Source organism: Scyliorhinus torazame, chromosome 29 (genome assembly GCF_047496885.1).
Source record: "Scyliorhinus torazame isolate Kashiwa2021f chromosome 29, sScyTor2.1, whole genome shotgun sequence".
Classification (NCBI taxonomy): Eukaryota; Metazoa; Chordata; class Chondrichthyes; order Carcharhiniformes; family Scyliorhinidae; genus Scyliorhinus; species Scyliorhinus torazame.
Window position 1 is genome coordinate 40,627,791 of NC_092735.1, and position 13,145 is coordinate 40,640,935.

Genomic DNA, 13,145 nt, shown 5'->3' on the forward strand with positions numbered 1-13,145 from the left:
TGCACTGCAGATAGCCCAGACAGGTATAGGAAGCACTGCAGATAGCCCAGACAGGTATAGAAAGCACTGCAGATAGCCCAGGCAGGTATAGGAAGCACTGCAGGTAGGCCAGACAGGTATAGAATGCACTGCAGATAGGCCAGACAGGTATAGAATGCACGGCGGGTAGCACAGACAGGTATAGGCTACACGGCAGATAGCCCAGGCAGGTATAGAATGCACTGCAGGTAGCCCAGACAGGTATAGCAAGCACTGTAGATAGCCCAGACAGGTATAGAATGCACTGCAGATAGGCCAGACAGTATAGAATGCACTGCAGATAGCCCAGACAGGTATAGAAAGCACTGCAGATAGGCCAGACTGGTATAGAATGCACTGCAGATAGCCCAGACATGTATAGGAAGCACTGCAGATAGCCCAGACAGGTATAGGAAGCACTGCAGATAGCCCAGACTCGTATAGAATGCACTGCAGATAGCCCAGACAGTATAGAATGCACTGCAGATAGCCCAGACAGGTATAGAAAGCACTGCAGATAGCCCAGACAGGTATAGAAAGCACTGAAGATAGCCCAGACAGGTATAGGAAGCACTGCAGATAGCCCAGACAGGTATAGAAAGCACTGCAGATAGCCCAGACAGGTATAGAAAGCACTGCAGGTAGCCCAGACAGGTATAGAAAGCACTGCAGATAGCCCAGACAGGTATAGAATGCACTGCAGATAGCCCAGACAGTATAGAATGCACTGCAGATAGCCCAGACAGGTATAGAAAGCACTGCAGATTGCCCAGACAGGTATAGAAAGCACTGCAGATAGCCCAGACAGGTATAGGAAGCACTGCAGATAGCCTAGACAGGTATAGAAAGCACTGCAGATAGCCCAGACAGGTATAGAAAGCACTGCAGATAGCCCAGAAAGGTATAGAATGCACTGCAGATATCCCAGACAGGTATAGCAAGCACTGTAGATAGCCCAGGCAGGTATAGAAAGCACTGCAGATAGACCAGGCAGGTATAGCAAGCACTGTAGATAGCCCAGGCAGGTATAGAAAGCACTGCAGATAGACCAGGCAGGTATAGCAAGCACTGCAGATAGCCCAGGCAGTTATAGAATGCACTGCAGATAGCCCAGACAGGTATAGCAAGCACTGTAGATAGCCTAGGCAGGTATAGAAAGCACTGCAGATAGACCAGGCAGGTATAGGAAGCACTGCAGATAGGCCAGACAGGCATAGAATGCACTGCAAATAACCCAGACAGGTATAGAATGCACTGCAGATAGCCCAGACAGGTATAGAATGCACTGCAAATAACCCAGACAGGTATAGAATGCACTGCAGATAGACCAGACAGGTAGAGAAAGCACTGCAGATAGCCCAGACAGGTATAGAATGCACTGCAGATAGCCTAGGCAGGTATAGAAAGCACTGCAGATAGACCAGGCAGGTATAGGAAGCACTGCAGATAGGCCAGACAGGCATAGAATGCACTGCAAATAACCCAGACAGGTATAGAATGCACTGCAGATAGCCCAGACAGGTATAGAATGCACTGCAAATAACCCAGACAGGTATAGAATGCACTGCAGATAGACCAGACAGGTAGAGAAAGCACTGCAGATAGCCCAGACAGGTATAGAATGCACTGCAGATAGCCCAGACAGGTATAGAATGCACTGCAGATAGCCCAGACAGGTATAGAATGCACTGCAAATAGGCCAGACAGGTATAGAATGCACTGCAAATAGGCCAGACAGGTATAGAATGCACTGCAGATAGCCCAGACAGGTATAGAATGCACTGCAGATAGCCCAGACAGGTATAGAATGCACTGCAGATAGGCCAGACAGGTATAGAATGCACTGCAGATATCCCAGACAGGTATAGAATGCACTGCAGATAGGCCAGACAGGTATGGAATGCACTGCAGATAGCCCAGACAGGTATAGAATGCACTGCAGATAGCCCAGACAGATATAGAATGCACTGCAGATAGCCCAGACAGGTATAGAATGCACTGCAGATAGGCCAGACAGGTATAGAATGCACTGCAGATAGCCCAGACAGGTATAGAATGCACTGCAGATAGCCCAGACAGGTATAGAATGCACTGCAGATAGCCCAGACAGGTATAGAATGCACTGCAGATAGGCCAGACAGGTATAGAATGCACTGCAGATATGCCAGACAGGTATAGAATGCACTGCAGATAGGCCACACAGGTATAGAATGCACGGCAGGTAGCCCCGACATGTATAGGCTGCACTGCAGATAGACCAGACAGGTATAGAATGCACTGCAGATAGCCCAGACAGGTATAGGAAGCACTGCAGATAGCCCAGACAGGTATAGAAAGCACTGCAGATAGCCCAGACAGGTATAGAAAGCACTGCAGATATCCCAGGCAGGTATAGGAAGCACTGCAGATAGGCCAGACAGGTATAGAATGCACGGCAGGTAGCACAGACAGGTATAGAATACACTGTAAATAACCCAGACAGGTATAGGAAGCACTGCAGATAGGCCAGACAGGTATAGAATGCACTGCAGATATCCCAGACAGGTATAGGCTACACTGCAGATAGCCCAGGCAGGTATAGAATGCACTGCAGATAGCCCAGACAGGTATAGCAAGCACTGTAGTTAGCCCAGACAGGTATAGAATGCACTGCAGATAGGCCAGACAGGTATAGAATGCACTGCAGATAGCCCAGACAGGTATAGAATGCACTGAAGATAGCCCAGACAGGTATAGGAAGCACTGCAGATAGCCCAGACAGGTATAGAATGCACTGCAGATAGCACAGACAGGTATAGGAAGCACTGCAGATAGGCCAGACAGGTATAGAATGCACTGCAGATAGCCCAGACAGGTATAGAATGCACTGCAGATAGCCCAGACAGGTATAGAATGCACTGCAGATATCCCAGACAGGTATAGAATGCACTGCAGATAGCCCAGACAGGTATAGAATGCACTGCAGATAGGCCAGACAGGTATAGAATGCACTGCAGATATCCCAGACAGGTATAGAATGCACTGCAGATAGCCCAGACAGGTATAGAATGCACTGCAGATAGCCCAGACAGGTATAGAATGCACGGCAGGTAGCCCAGACATGTATAGGCTGCACTGCAGATAGACCAGACAGGTATAGAATGCACTGCAGATAGCCCAGACAGGTATAGGAAGCACTGCAGATAGCCCAGACAGGTATAGAAAGCACTGCAGATAGCCCAGGCAGGTGTAGGAAGCACTGCAGGTAGGCCAGACAGGTATAGAATGCACTGCAGATAGGCCAGACAGGTATAGAATGCACGGCGGGTAGCACAGACAGGTATAGAATGCACTGCAAATAACCCAGACAGGTATAGGAAGCACTGCAGATAGGCCAGACAGGTATAGAATGCACTGCAGATATCCCAGACAGGTATAGAATGCACTGCAGATATCCCAGACAGGTATAGGCTACACGGCAGATAGCCCAGGCAGGTATAGAATGCACTGCAGGTAGCCCAGACAGGTATAGCAAGCACTGTAGATAGCCCAGACAGGTATAGAATGCACTGCAGATAGGCCAGACAGTATAGAATGCACTGCAGATAGCCCAGACAGGTATAGAAAGCACTGCAGATAGGCCAGACTGGTATAGAATGCACTGCAGATAGCCCAGACATGTATAGGAAGCACTGCAGATAGCCCAGACAGGTATAGGAAGCACTGCAGATAGCCCAGACTCGTATAGAATGCACTGCAGATAGCCCAGACAGTATAGAATGCACTGCAGATAGCCCAGACTGGTATAGAAAGCACTGCAGATAGCCCAGACAGGTATAGAAAGCACTGAAGATAGCCCAGACAGGTATAGGAAGCACTGCAGATAGCCCAGACAGGTATAGAAAGCACTGCAGATAGCCCAGACAGGTATAGAAAGCACTGCAGGTAGCCCAGACAGGTATAGAAAGCACTGCAGATAGCCCAGACAGGTATAGAATGCACTGCAGATAGCCCAGACAGTATAGAATGCACTGCAGATAGCCCAGACAGGTATAGAAAGCACTGCAGATTGCCCAGACAGGTATAGAAAGCACTGCAGATAGCCCAGACAGGTATAGGAAGCACTGCAGATAGCCTAGACAGGTATAGAAAGCACTGCAGATAGCCCAGACAGGTATAGAAAGCACTGCAGATAGCCCAGAAAGGTATAGAATGCACTGCAGATATCCCAGACAGGTATAGCAAGCACTGTAGATAGCCCAGGCAGGTATAGAAAGCACTGCAGATAGACCAGGCAGGTATAGCAAGCACTGTAGATAGCCCAGGCAGGTATAGAAAGCACTGCAGATAGACCAGGCAGGTATAGCAAGCACTGCAGATAGCCCAGGCAGTTATAGAATGCACTGCAGATAGCCCAGCCAGGTATAGCAAGCACTGTAGATAGCCTAGGCAGGTATAGAAAGCACTGCAGATAGACCAGGCAGGTATAGGAAGCACTGCAGATAGGCCAGACAGGCATAGAATGCACTGCAAATAACCCAGACAGGTATAGAATGCACTGCAGATAGCCCAGACAGGTATAGAATGCACTGCAAATAACCCAGACAGGTATAGAATGCACTGCAGATAGACCAGACAGGTAGAGAAAGCACTGCAGATAGCCCAGACAGGTATAGAATGCACTGCAGATAGCCCAGACAGGTATAGAATGCACTGCAGATAGCCCAGACAGGTATAGAATGCACTGCAAATAGGCCAGACAGGTATAGAATGCACTGCAAATAGGCCAGACAGGTATAGAATGCACTGCAGATAGCCCAGACAGGTATAGAATGCACTGCAGATAGCCCAGACAGGTATAGAATGCACTGCAGATAGGCCAGACAGGTATAGAATGCACTGCAGATATCCCAGACAGGTATAGAATGCACTGCAGATAGGCCAGACAGGTATGGAATGCACTGCAGATAGCCCAGACAGGTATAGAATGCACTGCAGATAGCCCAGACAGATATAGAATGCACTGCAGATAGCCCAGACAGGTATAGAATGCACTGCAGATAGGCCAGACAGGTATAGAATGCACTGCAGATAGCCCAGACAGGTATAGAATGCACTGCAGATAGCCCAGACAGGTATAGAATGCACTGCAGTTAGCCCAGACAGGTATAGAATGCACTGCAGATAGGCCAGACAGGTATAGAATGCACTGCAGATATGCCAGACAGGTATAGAATGCACTGCAGATAGGCCACACAGGTATAGAATGCACGGCAGGTAGCCCCGACATGTATAGGCTGCACTGCAGATAGACCAGACAGGTATAGAATGCACTGCAGATAGCCCAGACAGGTATAGGAAGCACTGCAGATAGCCCAGACAGGTATAGAAAGCACTGCAGATAGCCCAGACAGGTATAGAAAGCACTGCAGATATCCCAGGCAGGTATAGGAAGCACTGCAGATAGGCCAGACAGGTATAGAATGCACGGCAGGTAGCACAGACAGGTATAGAATACACTGTAAATAACCCAGACAGGTATAGGAAGCACTGCAGATAGGCCAGACAGGTATAGAATGCACTGCAGATATCCCAGACAGGTATAGGCTACACTGCAGATAGCCCAGGCAGGTATAGAATGCACTGCAGATAGCCCAGACAGGTATAGCAAGCACTGTAGTTAGCCCAGACAGGTATAGAATGCACTGCAGATAGGCCAGACAGGTATAGAAAGCACTGCAGATAGACCAGGCAGGTATAGGAAGCACTGCAGATAGGCCAGGCAGGTATAGAATGCACTGCAGATAGCCCAGACAGGTATAGCAAGCACTGTAGTTAGCCCAGACAGGTATAGAATGCACTGCAGATAGGCCAGACAGGCATAGAATGCACTGCAAATAATCCAGACAGGTATAGAATGCACTGCAGATAGCCCAGACAGGTATAGAATGCACTGCAAATAACCCAGACAGGTATAGAATGCACTGCAGATAGCCCAGACAGGTAGAGAAAGCACTGCAGATAGCCCAGACAGGTATAGAATGCACTGCAGATAGCCCAGACAGGTATAGAATGCACTGCAGATAGCCCAGACAGGTATAGGCTGCACTGCAGATAGGCCAGACAGGTATAGAATGCACTGCAGATAGGCCAGACAGGTATAGAATGCACTGCAGATAGGCCAGACAGGTATAGAATGCACTGCAGATAGCCCAGGCAGGTATAGGAAGCACTGCAGATAGGCCAGACAGGTATAGAATGCACTGCAGATAGCCCAGACAGGTATAGAATGCACTGCAGATAGCCCAGACAGGTATAGAAAGCACTGCAGATAGCACAGACAGGTATAGAATGCACGGGAGGTAGCCCAGACAGGTATAGAATGCACTGCAAATAGCCCAGACAGGTATATAAAGCACTGCAGATAGGCCAGACAGGTATAGGAAGCACTGCAGATAGCCCAGACAGGTATAGAATGCACTGCAGATAGGCCAGACAGGTATAGAATGCACTGCAGATAGGCCAGACAGGTATAGAATGCACAGCAGGTAGCCCAGACAGGTATAGAATGCACTGCAAATAGCCCAGACAGGTATAGAAAGCACTGCAGATAGCACAGACAGGTATAGAATGCACGGGAGGTAGCCCAGACAGGTATAGAATGCACTGCAAATAGCCCAGACAGGTATAGAATGCACTGCAGATAGGCCAGACAGGTATAGGAAGCACTGCAGATAGCCCAGACAGGTATAGAATGCACTGCAGATAGCCCAGGCAGTTATAGAATGCACTGCAGATAGCCCAGACAGGTATAGAATGCACTGCAGATAGCCCAGACAGGTATAGAAAGCACTGCAGATAGGCCAGACAGGTATAGGAAGCACTGCAGATAGCCCAGACAGGTATAGAATGCACGGCAGATAGCCCAGGCAGGTATAGGAAGCACTGCAGATAGCCCAGACAGGTATAGAATGCACGGCAGATAGCCCAGGCAGGTATAGGAAGCACTGCAGATAGCCCAGACAGGTATAGAATGCACTGCAGATAGCCCAGACAGGTATAGAATGCACTGCAGATAGCCCAGACAGGTATAGAATGCACTGCAGATAGCCCAGACAGGTATAGAAAGCACTGCAGATAGACCAGACAGGTATAGAATGCACTGCAGATAGCCCAGACAGGTATAGAATGCACTGCAGATAGCCCATACAGGTATAGGAAGCACTGCAGATAGACCAGACAGTATAGAATGCACTGCAGATAGCCCAGACAGGAATAGAATGCACTGCAGATAGCCCAGGCAGGTATAGGAAGCACTGCAGATAGCCCAGACAGGTATAGAATGCACTGCAGATAGCCCAGGCAGTTATAGAATGCACTGCAGATAGCCCAGACAGGTATAGAATGCACTGCAGATAGCCCAGACAGGTATAGAATGCACTGCAGATAGCCCAGACAGGAATAGAAAGCACTGCAGATAGACCACACAGGTATAGAATGCACTGCAGATAGCCCAGACAGGAATAGAAAGCACTGCAGATAGACCAGACAGGTATAGAATGCACTGCAGATAGCCCAGACAGGTATAGAATGCACTGCAGATAGCCCAGACAGGTATAGGCTGCACTGCAGATAGCCTAGACAGGTATAGGAAGCACTGCAGATGGCCCAGACAGGTATAGAAAGCACTGCAGATAGCCCAGACAGGTATAGAAAGCACTGCAGATAGCCCAGACAGGTATAGAATGCACTGCAGATAGCCCAGACAGTATAGAATGCACTGCAGATAGCCCAGACAGGTATAGAAAGCACTGCAGATAGCCCAGACAGGTATAGAAAGCACTGCAGATAGCCCAGACAGGTATAGGAAGCACTGCAGGTAGCCCAGACAGGTATAGAAAGCACTGCAGATAGCCCAGACAGGTATAGAAAGCACTGCAGATAGCCCAGACAGGTATAGAAAGAACTGCAGATAGCCCAGACAGGTATAGAAAGCACTGCAGATAGCCCAGACAGGTATAGAAAGAACTGCAGATAGCCCAGACAGGTATAGAAAGCACTGCAGATAGCCCAGACAGGTATAGAATGCACTGCAGATAGCCCAGGCAGGTATAGGAAGCACTGCAGATAGCCCAGACAGGTATAGAATGCACTGCAGATAGCCCAGGCAGGTATAGGAAGCACTGCAGATAGCCCAGACAGGTATAGAATGCACTGCAGATAGGCCAGACAGGTATAGAATGCACTGCAGATAGCCCAGACAGGTATAGAATGCACGGCAGATAGCCCAGACAGGTGTAGGCTGCACTGCAGATAGCCCAGGCAGGTATAGAATGCACTGCAGATAGCCCAGACAGGTATAGGAAGCACTGCAGATAGCCCTGGCAGGTATAGAATGCACTGCAGATAGCCCAGACAGGTATAGAATGCACGGCAGATAGCCCAGACAGGTATAGGCTGCACTGCAGATAGCCCAGGCAGTTATAGAATGCACTGCAGATAGCCCAGACAGGTATAGGAAGCACTGCAGATAGCCCTGGCAGGTATAGAATGCACTGCAGGTAGGCCAGACAGGTATAGAAAGCACTGCAGATAGCCCAGGCAGGTATAGGAAGCACTGCAGATAGGCCAGACAGGTATAGAATGCACTGCAGATAGGCCAGACAGGTATAGAATGCACTGCAGATAGCCCAGACAGGTATAGGCTGCACTGCAGATAGCCCAGCCAGGTATAGAATGCACAGCAGATAGCCCAGACAGGTATAGGCTGCACTGCAGATAGCCCAGCCAGGTATAGAATGCACTGCAAATAACCCAGACAGGTATAGAAAGCACTTCAGATAGGCCAGACAGGTATAGAATGCACTGCAGATAGGCCAGACAGGTATAGGAAGCACTGCAGATAGCCCAGACAGGTATAGAATGCACTGCAGATAGCCCAGACAGGTATAGGAAGCACTGCAGATAGCCCAGGCAGGTATAGAAAGCACTGCAGATAGCCAAGACAGGTATAGGAAGCACTGCAGATAGCCCAGGCAGGTATAGGAAGCACTGCAGATAGCCCAGGCAGGTATAGAAAGCACTGCAGATAGCACAGACAGGTATAGAAAGCACTGCAAATAGCCCAGACAGGTATAGAAAGCACTGCAGATAGCCCAGACAGGTAGAGGAAGCACAGCAGATAGCCCAGACAGGTATAGAATGCACTGCAGATAGCCCAGACAGATATAGGAAGCACTGCAGATAGCCCAGGCAGGTATAGAAAGCACTGCAGGTAGCCAAGACAGTATAGAATACACTGCTGATAGCACAGACAGGTATAGGAAGCACTGCAGATAGCCCAGACAGATATAGGAAGCACAGCAGATAGCCCAGACAGGTATAGAATGCACTGCAGATAGCCCAGACAGGTATAGAAAGCACTGCAGATAGCCAAGACAGTATAGAATGCACTGCAGATAGCACAGACAGGTATAGGAAGCACTGCAGATAGCCCAGACAGATATAGGAAGCACAGCAGATAGCCCAGACAGGTATAGAATGCACTGCAGATAGCCCAGACAGATATAGGAAGCACTGTAGATAGCCCAGGCAGGTATAGAAAGCACTGCAGATAGCCAAGACAGTATAGAATACACTGCTGATAGCACAGACAGGTATAGGAAGCACTGCAGATAGCCCAGACAGATATAGGAAGCACAGCAGATAGCCCAGACAGGTATAGAATGCACTGCAGATAGCCCAGACAGGTATAGAAAGCACTGCAGATAGCCAAGACAGTATAGAATGCACTGCAGATAGCACAGACAGGTATAGGAAGCACTGCAGATAGCCCAGACAGATATAGGAAGCACTGCAGATAGCCCAGGCAGGTATAGAAAGCACTGCAGATAGCCAAGACAGGTATAGGAAGCACTGCAGATAGCCCAGACAGGTATAGGCTGCACTGCAGATAGCCCAGACAGGTATAGGAAGCACTACAGATAGCCCAGTCAGGTATAGAAAGCACTGCAGATAGCCAAGACTGCAGATAGCCCAGACAGGTATAGGATGCACTGCAGATAGCCCAGGCAGGTATAGAAAGCACTGCAGATAGCCCAGACAGGTATAGAATGCACTGCAGATAGGCCAGACAGGTATTGAAAGCCCTGCAGATAGCCAAGACAGTATAGAATGCACTGCAGATAGCCCAGACAGGTATAGGAAGCACTGCAGATAGCCCAGGCAGGTATAGAAAGCACTGCAGATAGCCCAGACAGGTATAGAATGCACTGCAGATAGCCCAGACAGTATAGAATGCACTGCAGATAGCCCAGTCAGGTATAGAAAGCACTGCAGATAGCCCAGACAGGTATAGAAAGCACTGCAGATAGCCCAGACAGTATAGAATGCACTGCAGATAGCCCAGACAGGTATAGAAAGCACTGCAGATAGCCCAGACCGTATAGAATGCACTGCAGATAGCCCAGACAGGTATAGGAAGTGCAGGGACAAAGTCAAAAAGGAAGTAAGGAAATCAAAGAGAGAACATGAAAAAAGATTAGCGAGTAAAGTTAAAGAAAATCCAAAGATGTTTTACTATATTAATGGTTTTGACTTATTGCCACATGTACCGAAGTACAGTGAAAAGTATTTTTCCATGGAACGTACACAGTACGTACATAGTAGACAAAAAAGCTTAGTTAAGGAAAAAAAATGGGACCTATCAGAGATGTAGAGGGGAACTGGTGTGTGGATGCAGAGGCTGTGGGAAGGGTTTTAAATGAATATTTTGTCTCTGTTTACAAAGGAAATGGATGGTACAGATATCATAATCCAGGAGAAACACTGTGAAGTACTGGATGGGATAATCATGGAGAGAGAGGAAGTACTCGAAGGATTGAAATTCTTCAAAGTTGATAAGTCACCAGGGCCAGATGGATTGTTTCTGAAGCTACTGCAGGAGGTCAGGCAGGAGATAGCAGATGCTCGGAGGATGATTTTCCAATCTTCACTAGACACATGGGAGGTACCCAGAGGACTGGAGAAATGCAAACGTGGTCCCATTGTTTAAAAAGGGATCGAAGAAAATGCCAAACAATTATAGGCCAGTTAGTCTTATGTCGGTGGTCGGCAAATTAGTAGAATCAATCCTGAGACAGAATTAACTGTCACATAGAAAGGCATGGACTAGTCAGGGAGAGTCAGCATGGATTTGTTAAAGGAAGGTCTTGCCTCACAAATTTGATCGAATTCTTTGAGGAAGTGACAAGAAGGATTGATGAAGGTAGTCCGGTGGATGTGGTGCACATGGATTTCAGCAAGGCTCTCCTTCATTGGCAGAGGTACAGAATATAAAAGTAAGGATACAATGTTAGAATAGTATAAAACACTGGTGAGGCCACAATTGCAGTATTGTGGGCAGTTCTGGTCGCCACATTACAGGAAGGACATTATTGCTCTGGAGAGAGTGCAGAGGAGGTTTACAAGAATATTGCCAGGGTTAGAAAAGTGTGGCGAAATACACATCGAGCCGCGGAATTCGGCAAGCAAATGGATCGGCAATTTGAACGGCAGGACAAGGAGGTAAGAGAATCCTTCAGAGCCACTATCGAGGAGGTGGGTGGTGAAAGCGCAGGGTGACATATTGAAGGGAGTGGAGGAGCCCTGTCCAGCACGAGGGTCAGCTTGCCTCATTGGAGGCTGAGATTGTGATGATGATGGATAGCAATAAAGGCCCCGAGTTTGAAGGTGGAGTTTCCTGTATAAAACAGGAGGGCCATGAACTGTGAGCTGCCTCCTTTTGGAGAGTAACTCCTCTGTATTCTTGTTCTGTTGCAATAAACTTTTTCCTTTTGATTCAATCTGTTCAGCCCAGTTAGAACTCCTTTCCACACCTTATAATAATAATAATCTTTATTGTCACAAGTAGCTTACATTAACACTGCAATGAAGTTACTGTGAAAAGCCCCTAGTCGCCACATTCCAGCGCCTGTTCGGGTACACAGAGGGAGAATTCAGAATGTCCAATTCACCTAACAGCTCGTCTTTCGGACTTGTGGGAGGAAACCGGAGCACCCGGAGGAAACCCACGCAGACACGGGGAGAACGTGCAGACTCCACATAGACAGTGAATCAAGCCAGGAATCAAACCCGGGACCCTGGCGCTGTGAAGCAACAGTGCTAACCACTGTGCTACCGTAATTGGGGGGGGGCTGCCCTTTTGGTGTGCTGGGACTAGCTTTCACTATTTGGGGGTTCAGGTGGCGCGAGACTGGGCTCAAGCTGGACTTTACTAGCTTGGTGAGTTGTGTGTGGGCGGCTTTGCAGAGTTGGGGCTGCCGCCCACGGTCTCTCATAGAATGGTTATATCATAGAATTTACAGTGCAGAAGGAGGCCATTTGGCCCATCGAGTCTGCACCGGCTCTTGGAAAGAGCACCCTACCCAAGGTCAACACCTCCACCCTATCCCCATAACCCAGTAACCCCACCCAACACCAAGGGCAATTTTGGACACTAAGGGCAATTTATCATGGCCAATCCACCTAACCTGCACATCTTTGGACTGTGGGAGGAAACCGGAGCACCCGGAGGAAACCCACGCACACACGGGGAGGATGTGCAGACTCCACACAGACAGTGACCCAAACCGGAATCGAACCTGGGACCCTGGAGCTGTGAAGCAATTGTGCTATCCACAATGCTACCGTGCTGCCCCGGTCTCTGCCGAGCCGGGTGCAGGCGGTTCTGATGAACATCCTGCCAAGGTTTGTGTTCTTGTTTCAGTGCCTTTCAGTCTTAAACATCCGGAATGTTTCATCAAGGAAAGATGTTTGGAATGTTATTTTAGAGGGAGGAGATGCAGACAGGGCTGTCATAATATACACCAGTATATCATGGTGCAGACACACACTGATGGACACACAGTGGGGCCAATCAACACACACAACACCGCAGCCAATCACCAGTTAGAGCACACGCACTATAAAGACAGGGGGCATCAGAGTTCCCGCTCATCCGAGTAGCAGCTAGCTAGGAGGACAGAGCTCACAGCCTGAAACACAGACATTCACCATGTGCTGAGTGCATCGACTGGTTAGGACAAGGCAAAGGTCTTTAGTTAAAGCTAATATTGTGTTAACCCACAGTGAGAGTATGTTAAACAGTT

At 48.5% G+C, this 13,145-nt stretch overlaps 1 protein-coding gene across 7 annotated transcripts in view; it reads right to left on the bottom strand.

Annotated features, from left to right (window-relative positions):
* The window catches only part of LOC140404101 (uncharacterized), a 214,929-nt gene that overhangs the window by 124,570 nt on the left and 77,214 nt on the right, over nucleotides 1-13,145 (bottom strand). The window lies entirely within an intron of this gene.